The sequence below is a fragment of the Arachis ipaensis genome, chromosome B02 (genome assembly GCF_000816755.2).
Source record: "Arachis ipaensis cultivar K30076 chromosome B02, Araip1.1, whole genome shotgun sequence".
In the NCBI taxonomy this organism is placed as follows: Eukaryota; Viridiplantae; Streptophyta; class Magnoliopsida; order Fabales; family Fabaceae; genus Arachis; species Arachis ipaensis.
Genome location: NC_029786.2, coordinates 45,026,406 through 45,047,498, shown reverse-complemented (window position 1 = coordinate 45,047,498; position 21,093 = coordinate 45,026,406).

The following is a 21,093-nucleotide window of genomic DNA, read 5'->3' as shown; positions in this document are numbered from 1 at the left end:
GTCACCTCCTCGTGCTCATCCTCCTCCTCCTCTGATGGCTCTGATGGTGTGTCGGGCTCGGAGGGGATGTCACCACCCTGTCGGATCATCAGCTTCAGATGCGAATAGCGTTGCTGGCTGCGACGCTCCAATCTCTCATACCGGCGCCGGTTACGGCACTCCATCTGATCAAGCTGTCGGAATAGGCGGTGCACGAGGCAGTATACGGGCTCAGAGACAGGTGGAGGTGTAGTGGTGGCAGCAGGGGTAGCAGGGGCAGCCGTGGATGAAGAGGGTCCAGCAAATGGTGGGGTTGTCTTATCAGTAGCAGGAAAGGGTGGTGGTTTGGAGCCCAAGGCTAGGAAGATCCTGCTGTGAGGAATGATCTTCCTACAGTCCACCGCTGGTGGTCTCTCATCGGCATCCTCCCATGGCACGTCAGCTCGACGGCCTAGCTGTGCAACCAGATATGGAAAAGGGAGGGTGCCTCGGACGTGGACCCTGGCCATATAATGCTGGATAAAGCGTGGCAGATAAAGGTCCTTACCCTCCAACACACACCATAGGAGGGTGATCATAGAAGCTGGGATCTCCGTCTCATGAGTACTTGGCATCACATAATTGCTCAAGATCTGGTGCCATAACCGAGCCTCATCATTTAAGTACGCCCTCTTGATCCCTCTAGGCATGGTGGTGTCCTGACCCATCTCCCAAGGAACAGTCGGGTCGAGAGCTATCCGTGCCTTCACAGCATCCCAATCAAACTGCATCTGGCGCATGTCCTCCTCAGCCTTTGAATAACAATCACGCTGATCGGACTTGGCTGGGAGCTGGAGAATGTCCTTTATGGTCTCCTCAGTGACCAGAATCTGCTTTCCTCTCAGGTTCACTGCATCTAGGGTGGTGATGTAGTAGTTGCAGTAGAATTTCCAGACCCAAGATGCATTGACCTCTGTCAGTGTTCTCTCCAGAAAGAACCAACCTCTTTGCTTGATTTGCTCAGTGGTGTACTGCTGGAGTGCTTCTGGAATCCTCAGAGTTCTCTCCAGGTATAGATTCCTGGAGTTTGCAAATGCCGGATACTTCAGCTCACAGTATCGGTTTGCAAATTTTATTGGATTATTTGCAGGGAGCAGCTGGTCAGCTTTTTCCTGCTGTGTAAAGTTCTTCTCCCGCCATGAGGAATCATGCATTAGGTCAATGATGGACTGGGAGGAATCTCCTCTCTTGCGCTTGCCAGTAGCCTTGCCTTTTCCTTTCCTCTGTGAGGCAGACATCCTGAAACATGGGAAACCAGGATATAGATAAAAATAGGGAAGCAAATAGGCAATTAAACAAAGAAAACTCAAAGCGGCAAAGGAGAATGGGAAGTAGGTAAATGAGTTAAGTAATGGCGTATTAAGGATTGTATAGTAGTTTGAAAGTTGAAAGGAAGAATTTACAATCCAAAATGTATCAGAATTCAAGTTAAATAGAAAAATTGTCATTATGCCATGGTTAGAAGGTTAGAGGAAAGTGAAAAATCAGAAAAGAGATTTTAAAAGGTTAGTATGGTTAGAATTTGGAAAAGAAGTTAGTAAAGTAAAATTAGTGAGTCAGTAAAATGCGGGTTAAAGTAAGTGGCATAAAGAAAATATTCCATATAACAAGGATTCATAATTATGACTAGAAATAACTCATAACCGAACAAGGAAAACAGGGTGATGTTGATTCAAATAGATATAAAGAAAGCAAGAACTGGAATCAGAATATCACAAATGCAGTTTATAAACCAAAAAATCAAAGAGGATAAGAAAGTCTGCCATAGCATTCATGAAACGGTTCGGTTAAGGCAGAGGACAACAGAGTTCAGATTGCCAAACCAAAACATGAATAAAAACAATTTACAAAAAATTTGGGCAGCATTCCGGCTAAAATTGGATTGTCCCGGAAAATAAACAGCAAACAAGGCAGTTCATATGAATTAAAAAGTCCGGCTGCAGGTACATATATATAATATAAACATGAAAATTCAATGTAAAGAGCAGCAATATACAAGAAATATAGCATATGAACAAGATTACAGCAACAACAGATTTGCAAATATGATAAAACAGAAGCAAGAACAGTGCAAATAAACAGACCTAGCGCCACTAACCACAGCCTAATCTACCTAACAACCTAAAATCCACTACAACATGCATATCTAACTATCCTAACATGAACAAAAATAGAAAAAATAAGAATAAGGCGGCAATGGTGGCTGGGTGGTGGCTGGGTGGTGGTTGGGGAAGGAGAAGAAGAGAGTGAGAAGAGGGTTGGGGGCTGCGCGACTGATAGGGTTCGCGTGGCTGGGGGGGTTATATTTTCAAATCCACGCGATCGCGTGGGGCATGCGGTCGCGTGGTTAGGGTGAAAATGGGAGTGACGCGATCGCGTGAGGTGCGCGATCGCATGAGAGGGATGGAAGAGGGGATGACGCGATCGCGTGGGTCGCGTGATCGCGTCGCTGGAAATTGTGCTAAACGCACGACTCTAGCACCGTTTCAGTGCAACTCTCTGTCTCCTTCGAGGGTGTTGTGGAATCCATGCGACGCGATCGCGTCGCTCACGCGGTCGCGTGGGATTGGTTTTGTGCATGTGACGCGATCGCATGGGGCATGCGATCGCGTGGCCAATTTGTGCAAAACGCACAAGGGCCGCACGATTCCAGCCTAACTTTCTGGACGTTGGATTTTTACGCCGATCTCCAGGGCACGCGGTTGCGTGGATAGTGTTTTCGCAATATGATGCGATTGCATGGGGCATGCGGTCACGTCGTGTATCCCCTTTTTTTTTAACTGAATGATAAATGCAGAATGCAATGATTAATATGAATGCTATGCATGATTTCAGGTTCAATAAAGTAAAATGAAAAGAAAATAAAAATGAAAGCAATTAACAAGAATTAATTTGAAAAAGAAGCGACCATACCATGGTGGGTTGTCTCCCACCTAGCACTTTTAGTTAAAGTCCTTAAGTTGGATATTGGAGGAGCTTCCTGCTATGGCGGCTTATGTTTAAATTCGTCCAAAAATCTCCACCAGTGCTTGGAATGCCAATAGCCTCCGAGGTCCCAAACTCGGCATGTGAAGCTTCTGATCAGCTTTAAGCAGATTTTCAGGCTCCCGGGATGACAAATGTCAGAACAGAATCCATGATCCCAAGCTTTGTTTTTAAATCCGCCTCCGTCTTGATCTACATGTTTCCATCTAGGCGGTTTAAAAAGTAGAATCTCACCATGGTGACCAAACGTTTTCCGTGATCCATGCAATTGAGCATGATACCAATCCGTGTACTTCGAGGTGAAGCGTGGAACCTTATTGAACCTTGTGCACCAACTCTGAGTACGAGCCATTTCCCTCTTACTCTTAAAGCCGTAAAGAGCTCTAAGCTGGCCATCTGTTTCAATCAAACCATATTCAAGTGAATAAGTAAAGTTATAGGTTAAGGATTGTACCCACTTGAAGCTTGTATTAGGTGGTAATGGCCTTGGGATATGTGTTTCTGGTGGTTCTTTAAGTTCTACTCCTTTCTGCTCTTCTGTGAATTCCTCCACTTCCTTGCAAGGCTCTACAATTGTATCTGCGTCCTGGTCAAAGTCTTCTATGTCTTCCTCATCACTTGAGTCATAGATTGGAGGTTGAGAGAAATCTACCTCTGCATCATCTTTGTATTTATCTGGGGAAGATTCTTCCATCTCAGATACTTCACTTGCGAATGCAAGTTCATTACTAAGAGAATTTGACTTGTGACTATCATCATCAAGGGAATTTGTGTCCTGGGTTATTCCGTCTGATTCTTCATAAATAACTTGCCTTGGAGATTGTACAATATCCTCCGTAACATCAACTGTAGCGTCCTTGACGGAGTACTTCTCAGTTCTGGATTCCCATGGAGGTTCAGCATCTTCTAGATCTTCAACCAACTCTTCTTCTTGAACAATGACAACTTCTTCTACTTGTTCTAGTACAAATTCGTTCTCTGTCTTGTCCACTGGAGTTTCTGGTATCTCCTTCATGCTACACACTTCGTTAGACTGTTCACATGGGGCTGTGGCTGATCCTTGTGTATTTGAGCGCCTAGAAACCCATTGAATTACTACTTGCTCCAGTTGTCGAATGGTTGTTTGAAATTTATTTGCTGTTTCCTTTAGGCAAACCTCTGCTTCTCGGGTTGCCGGACTTGGACATGATACATAGGAAAGTGGGGGTGATTGGATTGGTACTGGGGTATGGAAGGATCATATGGTGGCGAATGGTGAAGAGAAGCTTGTGAGTGTGGTGGTTCGAGGTTATGTTGAAAGGATGATTTATATGCACGGGGTGGGGCTTGTTGGTAGTTACAAGGTTGTCCACCATATCTTTCAGCTGGGTATGCACGGTAGAATGGTCTTTGTCCAGGATATCTCGGAGGGTGTTGCTGCCTAAAGGGTTGATTAGATCCTCTTGGCTCCATCCATGCTTGATTGGTTTGACCATGATGCATATTTCTGCTGTAACTTCTATTTCTTTCAGCAAAGTTAGAACCAAACTCAAAGCGAGAGGGGTGAGAATTCATGGTAAAAGATAAAAAGGAAAAACAAAAAAAAATAAACAAGCAAAAGAAAAATATTTACAATAACCAATAATAAGGCACACGTTAGCAGTTCCCCGGCAATGGCGCCATTTTGACGTAAGGGATTTTTGCTAGTAAAGAATTTCTTAAAAATAGTTGCGTTGTAGATATAGTTTCTAAACCAACAAAAATCCCTTCGTACAAACGTTTTGGGTGTCACAAGTAACAAACCCCTTTAAAAATTGTTAACCGAGTATTCAAACCTCGGGTCGTCTTATCAAGGAACTGCAAGGAAGTATGTTCTTATTATTGGCTATAAAGGTTGTAATCAGGGTTTAGAAGGTGAGAAGCAAGTAATTTGAATGACAAGTAAAATAAATGGCAATTAAAATAAATAAATACTGTAAAGCAACCTTAATAATGAAAGTTGAATCTTAATTCCTCTTAGTTAACCTTTAAAGCAAAGGAAAGTCAATAGTTTAATTAGTTTGACCTTCGAATCCTATTTATTTCCTAAGAAAAAGTTGGGATTATTGAAGTTCAGTTCAATTAGCAAGATAACGATTATCAATTATGTTGAGTTTGATGACTGTTGAGTTACTGATTTCTTAACCAAGGCCAAAAAGGGAAAAAGTAAATTGCTGGAATAAAATATCTTCAGATTGGAAACAATGGTAACACAAATTAAAGAGAAAGCAATCAATAACTGAAATACCTCAAATAATCATTAATTCAAATCATAACATGGAAAGGGTTCATAAGCCAATTTGGCAACATCTATAGATACGAATAAAAGCATTAAAGTAAAAGTAGAATAGAAACATAGATTAAAGTAAATATTAAACCTGGATCGAGAGTCACTCTTAAAAACTAAGAGAAATCCTAATCCTAATCCTAAGAGAGAGAGGAGAGAACCTCTCTCAAACTAAATCTAAATCATGGAAAGTAGTAAAATGCGAGCTCCCTTTGAATGGTTGCATTCCTCCACTTTATAACCTCCAATCTGTGTTTTCTGTCACGCGTCCGCATGGGTCACACGGTCGCGTCATCTGGAGCTTTTCCTTGCCGTGCGGTCACGTCAGTCACGCGTCCGTGTCGAATGCGCTATGCTCAAGTCGCGCGGCCGCGTCAGTCATGCAACCGCGTCGCTGCTTCTTCGCTTCTAGCACGCGATCGCGTCGTCCATGCGATCGCGTGGATACCAGTTTCTGCAAAACTCCGTTTTGCACTTTCCTTCCATTTCTGTACGTTTTCTTTCCCATCCTTTAAGTCATTCTTCCTTAGAAAATCTGAAACTACTCAACACACTAATCACGGCATCGAATGGAAATAAAGATAATTAAAGTAATTAATTTTAAAGCTTAGGAAACATGTTTTTCACATACATCACATAATAAGGAAGGGAAAGTAAAACCATGCAATTAATATGAATAAGTGGGTGAAGGATTGAATAAATCACTCAAACTAAGCACAAAATAACTCATGAAATATGGGTTTATCAACTGGCACGCCCTGTTCTATCCATCTCCCACCTCTCTTTCCTATTTCTTTCTTCTTCTTCCCACTCTATCACCTCTCTTCTCTTCTTCTTCCACAATCCACCACCACCGTCTCCAGTTACTTACCGGTAACCCTACATCTCTTCTATCTCTTTCTCATCTTCACAAAAGAGAATGCTACCTTATTCTCTTACACTTTTCAAGGTGCTACTTCTTCCATATCTCATCTATTACCCTATTTGCATAATCTCTTCTTCTAGTTAGATTTTTCTTGTTTCTTTACTTATTTTCTCTTTTAGTTACATGATTATACTACCTGCTTTTTGTTTGCTTACTTTTCCCTTTTTCTTGTTCTTCCATGGATGTTGAATTTGAGTTTTCAATTGCTTCAATAGATCTTCTTGATTGCTTTTCATTATCTTTGTCATGTAAGTGATGTTGTGTGATGATTGATGTTTTATTTTTAGCTTCTAATTGGTTGAGTATCTGATAATTGCTCATTGTTTGATAATTGCACACCAAGTGTTCGAGGAAATGCACGAATGCCATTTTGGTTTATTTTACTCATATATCTTCAATTTGGTGCTCCCTCCTTATTCACTTGCTCTCTTCTAAATGCATTGAGTCCACTTTGCTTATCACTTGCTAATGAGATACTGATTGAACATGACTTGCTCTTTGTTATAGATGTTTGAGATTATTCTTCTCATGCCATTTTGCATGCTTCACTCCCTCTTGCATTCCATGCCAAGTGTTGTGACCCATGTCTCTATGATTACTTTGTCGCAATATTTCTTTTGGGCACTATCTTTCACTTGCATGTTTGGTTGAGATGATTCTTTGGGTTTAATGTTTTCCTTTTTCCCTTCCTTTTTAAGGATGGCCACCAAGAAAGGCAAGGAGAAAGCTTCAAGGAAACCGGCCGCAAAGAGGGCACCCCAAAGGTCAAATTCTAAGGCACACTCTTCATTAGGAGCTAAACCGCTATCTAAGAAAGCGAAGGCACCCGCTCCTATTAATGAAAATAAGAAGAGCAAACCGGCAAAGGATTCTTCAAGATTCCCCGACCGCTTCTGTGAACTTGTGTTCCCCTCCATGGTTGCAAAAAACTATCATGCTGAGCATCTACTCGCTCCGCCGGACAAGGTTGCTCCTTGTACTTTACCCCGCATTGAACGTCGAGGATGGGAGTTCCTTCTGAGAAAACCACAAGAGGTCAACCTCTCATGGGTGGTAGAATTCTACACTAACTACCATCTTCCCTCTCTTCAATCGGTATACGTGCGCCGGAAGCAAGTCTTAGTTTCAGAAGAGGCTATTCAGCAAGTGTTTAATGTCTTACCAATACCAAGTGACATGGATGGCTACCAAGAGGTCTTACGTCAGCGAGAAAAGTTTGGATTTGATTGGGACTCGATTATCCATGTCATTACTGAATCAGAGGCATTTTGGACCCATGGTCGACACAGGATGAGGCCCAAGTGCATTGACACTCGCTTCCTCACTGTAGAAGCTAGAGCTTAGGCCCAGATTCTATCCCACTATGTGCTACCTATCACTCACAAGTCGTCCTTCATGGCGGATCTCGCTTTGCTTGTTTGGTGTATTCTCACGGAGAGACCGGTGAACATTCCACTTCTTGTCAAGCAAGCGATGGGTCAAGTCCACGCCCGGGGCAATTTGCCATTTCCAGCATTAGTATCTGATTTAGTTACTATTGCGGGTGTCCCTTGGGAAGACATGGATACGAAAGCTATAATTCTGGCTAAGGGCGATGTGGTCCCAAGTGAAAAATACTTACATCTCCCCATGAACAACCCAAGCCTTGACATAGCCCTTCCATCGACTATTCCTTCTACCTCATCATCACCACCACGGAAAAGATCCACACATCAAAAGATAGAAGATCTACACCGGAAGATTGATAGATATGAGCGGCGCAACCAACGCCGATACACTTACATCAAGAAGCTTCTGCATTGTGTTACCCCTAGTATGGAGGAACCTGAAATACTCACATCCACCTCAAACCCAAGTGATGGGAGCTCTGATGGAGGGGATAGTGAAGGTTCTGGTCCCGACCGTCCCTTGCACATTGTTGGTAGCACGGAGGACCGTGCTAAATTCTAAGTGTGGGGAGGTCGTTCGACTGATCTCCATGGGTAACAATCTCTTCCTTTCAACACCCATGGATTTATCTTTTGCTTAATAGTTAGTACATTGCATGTGTAGTTAGTCTTGCTTGTAAATACTCCTTGCATGATAGCTAGTCTCTATAGAGTTACTTGGTCAAAATAATAACTTCTTCCCCAAGAAATTGTAATTTCGGGGTACTCTACCAATTTTGAAAAAAAAATTTGCGATAAACTTGCTTCAAGAATGTATTTTGGAACATAGTGATTGAGCTAAGAACACAAGCATGTAAGTTTTGAGCCTATTGTGCGGTTACATCTTCTAACCACTATTTCCCATTCTTGTATGCATTATTCTATCTCTATGATTGTAATCCTTGCTTTGTCTGATTCTATATGTCCATTACTTTGTGTATGAATGCATTTACATGATTGAGGCCATCATTTCAATAGTCACTTTTCCCAAATGGCCTTAACCCTTTTTTTCTACCATTGCTAACCAATTTTGAGCCAATGATAAACCCTCTTTGTTCTTAAATAGAGCACATCATCAACCCTAAGTGAAAAACAATGAATGTCCCTAGATTTGGATCCTTGATTAGCTTAGGTAAGTTAGGGTGTGTGTCATTCAAATGGGAGGGTGTACTTGGGAACTTGGGTAGATATGAAGGTGTGCATTTGTAATTGTAATTGAAAATTTTGGGAAGTGGGAACATACTCATGTATTGAATGATTGAGTCATATGCATTAGAACTTTTGTACATGAAACCCCAAGAAAAAGGGGACCAAAAAGAAAAAAAATTATGTGTATATATGAAAATGTAAGAAAAAGAAATAGAAAAATAGAAGAAACAAAAAAAATAATAGAAAAAGAGAAAGCAATGAAAGGGGACAAAAATGCCCCAAGACAAAGTAATAATAACAATCCATATAGGATGTGAACTGAAAAGAATGCATGAGTATGCAAAAAGTGAAACGTATGGGTAGTTAGGTATTGTATTATAGTTGTATAGGTTGTTCTATGTGTCTAGTGGGATCTTAAGTTAATCAAGGACTCAAATTTTAAGCTCACTTGACCATATACATCCTTACCTTCACCCTAGCCCCATGATACTTGTAAGCATGCCTTAAGTAATTGTTGATTGTTAGATGAAGGACAAATCTTGGAAAGCATGATTAGGAGAGAATTGAGTGACGAACCCTATACACTCGAGTGAATAGAGCGGATACACTTCCGATGAGGGTTCGATGCTCAACTCCTTGTTCCCAGCTTTCACAAGCGTTCATCTAGCAAGTTATATGAACTTCATGTTGATGTTCAAATTGGTAGGATTCATGAACTACATATCACTTTCACCCCATATGCTCATATGTGTTCTTGGAGGATAGATTTACACTTGACCAAGTAAATAGATGATTTTACTTTAGTTGCATGCATTCATTTAGAAAATTTGCATTGCATAAACCCTATCTTACCATGATCTTTGGTCTTTTTATTTTAAGCATGAGGACATGATTGATTTAAGTGTGGGGAGATTGGATAAACCCCGATTTTGTGGTTTATCTTGCGCTTAATTTGGGGGTTTTTGTCAATATTTCTCACACTTATCCACAAGAAATGCATGATTTTGTGTTCTCTTCCTAATATTGCTTCATGATGAAAAACATGCTTCTTTTGCCTTAAAATTGCTATATCTTGATCCTCTTCTATTACCATTCGATGTCGTAATGTATTTGTTGAGTGATTTCAGGATTTATAGGGCAAGGATGGCTTAGAAGAGAGAAAGAAAGCATGCACAAAAGAAAGGAACATGAAGATTTAGATTTTGGGAACTTCAGCACCGACGCGCACATGCACTTCACGCGCACGCGTGGATGAGGATAGTTGAAAGCGACGCGCAAGGATGGACGCATCCGCGCGGATCAGAGAATTTCCACCGACGCGCACGCGCAGAAAGCTGCACGTGACCTCATTAAAGGAAATCGTGCCTGGCGATTTCTGAGGCTCATCAGGCCCATTTTCAAGCTATTTCTGCATGGAAAAGACCCAAGGATGCTAGGGGGAAAGGGGGGATCATTCATTTTACACTTAGACATAATTTTAGTTAGTTTTTGGTTCTTTGTTCTTCTAGAGAGAGAAATCCTTGTTCCTCTCTAGATCTAGCTTTCATTTGATCTTCCCTTGTTGAATTCTGAATTGGATCTTGTTAATTACTAGTTTTAATTGTTTAATTTGAATTCTCTAGTATAATTTTGTTTAGATCTTGTGTTAGTTTTATGTTCCCTTGTTGTTTGTCATTTTATACCCATTTCATAAATTTTGTAGGTCTTGATTTGTTATTGTTGCATTGATGATTTCCTTAATTAATTGTGTTGTTTGAGTGATTGTATGTTGATAATTGTTAGTGGGTACTTGTTAATTCCAATTTAATTGCAATTTAAATAGATCTTTTATTAATGCTTACCATGTGTTTGATGAAATGTTTCCTTTGATTATATAGTAGTTCTCTTTACTCTTGGCTTAGGCTAAGGAAATTGGGTAAGCTTGAGTCATTGGGTCAAATGGATTTGATTATTTGGGAACCCCTAGTTGTCAATTTGATAACCATTGACACTAGCCTACTACCAAGTTAATTGGTAGTTAGGTTAGACCTTATGGATTGATGTTGACCAAACCATTTAACATACTTCAAGTATAGAAGTAAACTTAATGAGTTTGGTTCCTCATAATTGTCAAGATATGGTTATTAGACAAGGATAGTGACCCCAATTCCCATGCCTAGCCAAGAGTTGCTTTTACCATTCATATTTGAAAACCCAAAAATCTTGATTACTTGTCTTAGTTATAGTAACTTATTTAGTTTAGAATAGAATTACATTGGATGTTATTTTACTAGTTTGGGATTAATTACATCTTGCTTTAGTCAATTGAATTAGTTTCTTGCATTTCAAGATTACTTGCTTGTTAAGATTCCTAGTTTAATTTCTCGCTCATGACTTGCAACCCCATATTTCTAACCAATGTTGAAGCACATGTTTGCCCATTCTTTGTGAGACGACCCGAAGTTTGAATACTTCGGTTACTTTTATTGGGTTGAACTTGTGACAACCAAATTCCTTCTAAATTTGATACTCGAGGATTGTTGTTGGGAAGAGCTATACTTGCAACGGAATTTTATTGAGAAATTCTATACCAACATAGTCTCTTGAGGTGCATCAAAGAGCAAAAGGAGCAAAAAAATACCTACAAAACTAAAGGATTACATCTTATAGAAGAGGGAGAGTGTAAGCATTTCTTCTCCTTTCTAGGTCTTTATCTCTCCTTCTTATTCTTCTAATTCTTCTTCCCTTTTGTTCTCCAGGTGCCACTTGCTTCCATGTGACTTCCGTGGATTATTATTAAGCTTCCACCACAACAATTGTTATTACCATTGTGAATTGTTTCTTCTTTTCCTTTTATTTCAATTATAGAAAACCCAAAAACATTTTAATATCTCTTACCTTCTATTTTAATTCATTCAGTAATTTCTTCAAACACTTGTCCTCCATCACACAATACATATATTAATTATAATCACAAATTATGCTATTTCAAATTAAATGACTTATATAATGGTGATATCATTTATTGCTATAAATGCTAAATTTAATAAGTCATAATTACTTTTGATTTGGAATTAAATGAGAATAAAATTAGATATTATCTTTTGTTCCTTAGATAATTATCTTTTGGATTTTAGATATATTATTTTTTGGACTTTAGATACTATTTTATTTGGGCTTTAGGGTTTAATAGATGCCATGCTCAAATATAAATAGTGCCTTCAGGGTTTCGGTCTCCAATATACCAAAGCCGCCGATAAACCACTATTTTATGGTTTATTTTGTGTTTAATTGAATGGTTTCATCAAGTCTTCACCCACTTATTCATATGATTTTGCATGATTTTATAATTCCTTCCGAGTATTATTTTATGGTTGAAAACTTGCTTCCTAAAGATCTTTTATTAGTGTATTTTAATTCTCCTTTATACCATTCGATGCCGTGATCCGTGTTTTAAGTGTTTCAGGCTTCATAGGGCAGGAATGGCTTAGAAATGGAGAGGAAGCTTGCAAAAATGGAAGGAACACAAGAAACTAAGGAGATTAATAGCAAACAGCGACGCGAGTGCGTTCCTCACGTGAACGAGCGGAATGGAGAAATCGCAGCGACGCGAACGCGTGCCTAACGCGTACGCGTGGACGACGCGTACGCGTGACAAGGAAAATCGCTGAATGACGCGAACGCGTGGTCGACGTGTACGTGTGACAAGGAAAATCGCTGAATGACGTGAACGCATGGATGACGCGTACGTGTGACCTGCGCGATCTGTAGAATTAGCAGAAAATGCTGGGGGCGATCTCGGGCCGCGTTTTAACCCAGTTTTCAGCCCAGAAACACAGAATAAAGCCAGGGAACATGCAGAGACTCAACACACATCTTAGACATAATAGACATACAGTTTTAGATACATTAGAATAGTTTTTAGGTTTTTAGATCTGAATTTAGAGAGGATTACTCTCCCTCTAGGTTCACTTTACATTCATTGTTCATGCTTTTGGATATTGAAGAGTCATTACCTCCGTTGAAGATATTATTCTAGTTTTTTTACTTTACCCCTTACTCTTCCATATCCTTATTTAGTTTATTTTAGAATTTCAATTGGATTATTTTCATGGATTGTTGATAAAGAGATTACTTTTACTTTTAATTAATTTTCAGTTTCTATTTTATTTTAATTAAATTATTATGTCTTCTTATATTTTTATGAGCGTTATATTCATGTCAATGGAATAGATCTTCATACTTGACATGGGGTTGATTAAAAGGAGACACTTGAGTTGGAAGGCTTAAGTGTTGGTTAAATTGGAAATTGTTGGCTAGTTCTGTATTTAGCTCAATCACTTGACTTTCCTTTATTTAGTAAGGGTTAACTAAGTGAAAACAACAACCTTTTTAATACTATACTTAAGAGATCCCAACAAGAATAGAACTTCCAATTAATCATTCCCCGAATCAAGGCCTTTTTATATTAATAATAATTCTTAGTTTTATTGCTTTCAATTATAATTATTGCTCATTATTCAAACTCAACTCTTTCAGAAAATTTCTAATTAATAAATCAGTACCCTTTCCTGCAATTCGTTGGGAGACGACCTGGGACTCATACTCCCAGTATTTTTATTTCTAAATTTCGTGACAACTTTTATAAACTGACGAGGCGGATCTTAGCTTATTAAGAACTATACTCTCAATGCATTCTCTATATTGATTTCTTAATTAGCCGACTTCTGCCTGTGCGTCAGCCGCCTTTGTCGCTCTTTCCCATCAAAAGAGTTACAATTCAGCCTTAGGGATACAAAAGGCTTTGGTTTAGGAAGATTGAAAGAACCACAAGACTGAGACAATTCTTCCATCAATTTCTAATTTATATGAGTAAAGTTACACTTTCGCATTATAATATATTTTTGATGACTCCATATGAATGATTTGAGTTAATAAAATAATTTATTCCAACAAGTAGTATCAGAGCCATTCGTAATTTAATTATCGAAAATATTCGATTTTATTTTATTGGATCAATATATATATACATATGTGTTGAAATTATTTTGATAAATAAATATTAATGATTTATTTAGAAATATTGATAGAATATTATTGAATTATGATTATTTTGTTTTGATTATGTGTGCCATTAATTTGGTACAAAATTAATTGATTATCCTCTTGGATATAAGGATTATTATGTATATGTCACTTATGCAAATATTAATTTACCCAAAAAAAGATTTATATTTGGCCAAGTTATGTATACACATTAATAATATTTGAGTGATGGAATTATAATGATTGATTTTAATTTTAATGGATCATGAATTTTTTGGCACATAAATTTATTTCACAGTTATAACCATGTTTTTCTTCAAGGTGTGAAAAGATACCATTAAGATTTAATTCCTTATGCGGTTTAAAGAATTTTTTTTATTGTTACATAAGAAAACTAGTAATAATTTGGATTATTATATCCACTCATTTTGTAAAGATTTGGTTTTGGAATAAATTGATTGAACATTATGTTGCCAAAGTAGTCTCTTCTGTGAAAATTGATTTATTTAAAACATTAGGAATATGGTGATGTGTAATTCATGCGAATATTGGTCAGCCCAAAGGAGGGTCTATATTTGGCCAAATTACATACACATATTGATTGTAAATACATGTTTGGGTAACTAATTAAGAATAAAGTAATGCTTATTATTTATGCGGACAATAATCGGCCCAAAGGAAGTTTATTGTTTGGCCAAATAATAAACATTGCACACTTTTGTTTATTTTCTATTAATTATGTGGTCAATAATCGGCTCAAAGGAAGGTTATTGTTTGGCCAATTAATAGAAAATATATGCGGTAATAAATAGATTGCGAAGTTTAAGTTTCCATGTGCGCATTCAGTCGGTCCAATGAAAGGCTTAATGTGTAACATGAATTTTGATAATATTTGATTACTGCAATGAGAGTATCACTTACAATTAATTTTCTATCCAAAGATTGAAAATTAATGTTGTTCTAGATATCTCAATATGGATTTTTTCCATTATTTAACTAATGTTTACTACATGTTCTTTTTGTTCTAATCCAGAAACTATGGCTTTAACCACCAATGTTTCTGCACAAATTAGCAGTATTCCTATGTTGAATGGTTCAAACTTTAAAGTTTGGAAGGATACCGTGGAGATTGTGATAAACCCCAATTTTGTGGCTTATCTTATGCTTATTTTAGAGAATTTTATCACCTTTTCCCACATTTATTCAATGAAATAGCATGGTTTTGTAATTCTCCCTTGAATTGTGCTTAAGTGTAAAAACATGCTTCTTAGGCCCTTAAATTGGTGATTTTAACTCACTTTAATTCCATTCGATGCCTTGATGTGTTTGTTGAGTGATTTTAGGTTCATAAGGCAAGTATTGGATGGAAGAAATGAGGAGAAAAGCATACAAAGTGGAGAATGCATGAAGAAATAAAGATTGGAAATGCATCGATGCGCGCGCACGTGTACAAGGCGCACACACGCAGAAGTGATTTCACATAGAGACGTGCGCACGCGTACATGCTGTGTACGCGCGTATGAAGGAACAGCCAATCGACGCGCACGCGCACATGGCGCGTACGCGCCGATACCAGCACGTGACTCACTTAAAGGCAAAACACTGGGGGCAATTTCTGAGCTGTCTAGGCCCAAATCCAACTTGTTTCTGAGTGTATTTCATGCAGAATTGAAATCCAAGCAAAGGGGGGAGCAAATGTTGGTAGTATAGCATCATGTAGGTTAGTTTCTAGAGAGAGAAGCTCCATCTTCTCTCTAAAATTAGGGTTCCTAGGACAACTCCATCTTAGATCTAGGTTCAATTACATGTCTTGATCTTGTTTCTTTTATGATTTCTTACTTCTACTCTTTCATTGTCATGGTTGTAGTGTTAATTTTACTTTTATGCCTCTTTTATGTTCATGCACTCATGATGGATTTGGTTTACTCTTAATGAAATTTGATGTTGATGTTTCTTTTATTGTTGAATTGAGTTGTGGATTTACTTTAATTACAATTGGTAGTTGTTAGATTTTATCTTTTTCATGCAATTTACCATGCTTTCCTTTTGTGCCTTCCATGTGTTTGACAAAATATTTGAAAGGATGTTAGAGTAGATTTCGAGCATTCTTGGCTTGGAAAGAGTAATTGAGCAATCTTGAGTCATGAAAACCCAACCTATGTTGGTGATCTAGAGTTGTTAGTTAATATTATTTTCATTGACTCTAATCTCTTGCTAATTTAATTGGTGACTTGATTAGGACATTTGGGTTGAGATTAGCTAGTCTTGTTAGACTTTCTCTCATGGAAGATAACCTATATCTTCTTCCATCGTTGGGGATGACGTAATAAGATAAATTCTTATTAATTATTGTTATGATTAATGACTAGGATAGAAAGCCTATATTCTCAACCCTTGCCATGAATGTCTTTCTTTATTAATTGCTTCCTTTAATTGCTCTCTTTACTTTTCATGTCATTTATTTTATTGTCCCTTTACCAAACCAAACCCCTTGCATTTTCATAGCCAATAATTGACCACTTCATTACAATTCCTTGTGAGACGACCCGGAGTTCAAATACTTCGGTTAATTTTTATTGGGATTTGTACATGTGACAAAACCAAATTTAATTTGATTTGAGGATTGACTATTGGTTTGGACTGTACTAACAACAGAATTATTTTGTGGAATTCCGAACCGGTATAAATCCTTGTATCAAATTAATGGCGCCGTTGCCGGGGACTTGCAATGGTGCTATATTGTTGGCTATTGTATATATTGTGAATCGCTTGATTTTTGGTTTGTTTGTTAGTTTTTATTAGTTTTAGGATTTTGTTCTCTTTGTTTCTTATTAATACTTGTTTTTATTTTCTCTTTCACTATGAATTCTCATCCTTTTGGCTATGAGTGTAGTTCAAACTATGTTGTAGGAAATGGAAGCTTCAATGAGAATGTGCATCAAGAATTTGGAAATCAAGGATGGGAGGAACCCCAAGCTTATGGACAACCTTCTTGGCAACAACCTCCTCCGAACTCTTATGGGTATAATCCTAATCCTAATGCATACCAATCCAATGTGTGTGATGACCCTCATTGTGGTTGTCAACCACAATCATAAAATGCAAATGAATCCCCTCCTCAATATAGCCCTCCACCATACTCACATGCCTTACACCATCATTTAACTCCATATGACCATAATCCATACCCACCATACCAACCGCCGTATGAGCCATATCTAGAGCCACCAATATTCTAACATCAATACGCCCAAGAGCCACAAATTCCACACCCACCACCTCAAGAGTTTCACCAATATGAACCACCTTCCAATTACAACAACCTTCCCTCAAACAATGAAACCTCTCTTCCACCACCACCTCCCGATGAAACCTTCATGTTAGAACTAAGAGACCTTGAATCTCGTATCTTAAGACGACAAAAGGTGGATGAAAATAAGTTTAAGGAGCTAAGAGCAAGGATGGCTAGCATAGTAGAAGCCGTGAGTCACCTAACATCCCACCTAAGCTCATGCACCCTAAGTACTCCCATTGTTGAATGTGGAGAAACAATCAAGGAGCCTAGTGAGGGAGTGAATTTGAAGTTCCATGGTGAGGAAGAGGAGTTAAAGCAAGGAGTGCAATAAGAGGAGAAAGTAGAGATTAGTGGACGAAAAGAAGTAGTGGGTGGATGTTTAGGATATGTTGAGCACATAAAGGAATCTCAAGTTGAAGACCCTCTTCCACGGAGTATGGAAGGGATGTTAAAGAGGAGAATAATGTTACAGAAGTAGACAGAGAGTTGAAGGAAATTGATCAAGAAGTGAATTCCATCATTAGTGATTTTTTGCCCACATTGATCGATCCCTTTGACGATCTTGTTGAGCATTCTCCCAGTGGAATAAAATGACATGTTGAGGAGGATGTGCAACCTCCAAGGCATATTGCGCGTAAAGAATTGGAAGAAGTATCTCAAGCAACAAGCTCCCTTATATATGATGATTCTGCATCAACATATGACCCTTTCGAGTCTGAAAAGTCCTTCCCCAATATGCTTAGACTTGATGATGAGGTAGACTTCACTAGACCTCCTATATATGATGAGAGTGATAGGGAAGAGGTAGAAGAAATTGGTGAAGAAGAATGCGAACTTGAGGAAGCTTGGCAAGAGGAGGAACTTGAAAAACCTTGCCAAGTGGTAGAAGCCTCTAGAAGAGGGTGGACAGGAGTGGAGCATGCTTTATCAAGATCTTTAGGAACTCCTCCACCTAGGTTGTCATCCAATCCTTCGTTTGAGTGGGTAAAACTTCTAACTCTCAGTTTTATTATCCCACTTGAATTTGGTTTGCTTGAAACGGATGGCCAACTTAGGGCGCTTTGTGTAATTAAGCGAAAGAGGAGGATGTTTAGTGGTTGGCGTTGTAAATCTAGGCTCATTATGGTTGGAAGCTCAAAATTGAAAAGTATGGATTGGTGCAATGCTCAATTAAATGGGTCTAGGAGGATAGTTTGGTGCTTTCATGAGAATTCTGCTTTCTAGTCACCCGAATGGAATCAAAGCGATAAGCTAGAAGATGGATGCGAAGATAAGATTTGGGACCCTGGATCACACCACGAAAATCAATTTTGGGAACTCATATCTTGGAGAGAACCTCACCCAAGCTTGGTGAAGATGGTTGGAACTTCTGACAACTGATTGAAGGACAAGCACTCTTCGAGGTTCAAGGATGGATACAAGCATAAACCACCTTGACAAGGAGCCTCCCAAATGTCCAACTTAAGGACTTAAACTAAAAGTGCTTAGTAGGAGACACCCTACCATGGTAAACTTTTTCCATTCTCTTGTAGATAAAATGAATGAATGAATTGGGTTCCATTTTATATAATTTCTTTACTTCTTAGTATATTTTGCTTTACTTGCTAAGGTGTTTATAGATTCTATGCCTTAATTAGGGATGATTCTTCGAATTTGAGTTTTTGCTTGGATTGCAAGTTTCCTCAATTTGTTTGAAAAATCCCCAAAAATTCAAAAATATGTTTAATTTTGCATCTTAGCTGGTTTTAGAGTCTTAGAGGAGACTGGGAGGATTATGAGCTCTTCTTGGTGCTCTTGATAAAAAAAGAGAGAGAGAGAGAGAGCAGCCACGCGCAAGCGCACAGTGCGCGCACGCATCGGCTGTGCATCTGAGCTTTCTGGGCCAAGGACCAGAGAGTTGTGCTACTTTTGGGCCAACTCTGGGCCTTAATCCACGTGGACGCGTACATGGTGCGTCCGCGTCCCCTTGTGTTTCCCTACCCACGCGTAGGCGCACTTGGCGCCTCCGCGTCCTATCATCGTTCAACTCATCCACACGCAAGCGCACAGTGCGCGCGTGCGTCGATGCATTTTTGCATCACCCAGGCCAAAGACCCGAGAGTTATGCCAACTCTGGGCCACTTTTATGCCTCTGGCCTAGCTCACCTGTGCGGACGCGCACCGTACGTGTCCGCGCTCATGCCTACACAACCCATCTACGCGACAGCGCGTATGACGCCTCCGCGCCACTTCATTATCCTCTCACCCACACGGACGCGTACAGTGCACGCTCGCGTGGATTCAAAACTTACTAACCCCATGGACGCGAGAGCCCTAGTGCATTCGCGCAACCCTTCATCCCTCCCCAACGTCACTCCCTCTTCTTTTTTCCATAACCACCACCATCGTCTCTACAACCAGTAACCATCTGTCCACCGCGCCGGCCACACCACTGTCGTAAGCCACCGCGTTGCCTTCTCATCCCCAACCCTCTTTCTTTCTCTTTTTCCCTCTCTCCCTCGCTCTCACATCCCATAGCCGCTACCGCCGCAACCTCCATTGTCACCGGCGAGCATTCCACAACCACCACCGTCGCCACAACCCCCTCTCTCTTTTCTACCATTGCTTTTTTCTTTCGGCCTCACCCTGTCCTTCTCACTCCACCACCCTGCTCTGTCTCTTCTCTGTCCTGGCGCTACCTCAGCACCGCTACAAGCTCCGCCGTAGGCCGCCGTCACTGGCAGCAGAAATTGGCCACTCCATCCACCTTCCCTTTCATTTCTTGGTTCATCCCTTCTGCCCCGCTTCCAGGTCCCATACCCCTGCCCTATTTTGCTCTCTGTTACTTTACTGTTTAATTGATTTTGTTAGTTAGTGTTAGATTAGATTATTGTTTAAATTTTGTATGCTGGGTTAGATAGAGATATATGCTGTTAGGTAGTTAGGATGTGGTTAGAAGATTCTAGGCCTGATAAGTGCGCCGTTTATGTTTACTTGTTCAAATGTTACATGCTGCATGATGAGTGACGTGCTCTGTTTTGTATGTTCGGTTTCACTGCTGTGTTGATTTTGCTTGCTGCTTAAGCCTATTCCTTTTGTTTCTTGTTGATGTTTTGCTGCTGAAAGACTGGCTTATTTGTTCAATTCATATGAACTCATATATGTTTTTTGTATTTTTAATTGTTAATGAATTCATATGGAATCTGAATTTATTGTTTGAATTTGGAAAATGGCCAATTTACTGCTGAAATGCTGCTGGATTTTTTCTAACCATATCTCATGAATTAACATTATTTTAATTGATGCAACAAACTTCTATTTGACGAAATTCTGTGTCAATAGAATCTTCTTCGTTAAATGGATTTGGAAATTTTCTCTTGAGCTTCCCTGCAAGTTTTGGTCATGCTTATAACTTTCTTTGCTTACTTGTGATGTTAACTTACTTCTGTACATTGAATAGTTCAAGTGAATTTTCAGCTTGACCATGAACTTGAAATTCCTTGGAGAATTTGTGCCTCTTTTGCATAAACACACAAGTTTGAAGGTTTTTAATCTATGTGGATGAATTGATTCATTCTAGTCATACCTAATTTGCATTAATTCACATGGATCATGAGGTTTTCCATTCTTGTTTTAACTTGTGACTTTTATGCCTCGTTGGATTTGGTGTTGAATGTTTCTTGATTTACTTGTTTCTCAATGTTTTGATTTTACCAATACCACTTAATACAACCCTAGTGATCTTTACATTGATTGATGACTTGTTTTCATATTGGTTGCTTTTTGGCAATATCATATTTCATCATCAATGACTATATGTATTTCATGGTTGTGAGTATGCTTGCACCCTTGCTTTGTACACTTCTTTTAATTGAGCCGATAACCGTCATATCACTAATTTTTGAACTGATTTCTAACTCTAACTTGTTTAACCAACTAACTCCTCTTTTGGTTTTCAATTTAACTCTTTTAATCATTCTTTTGA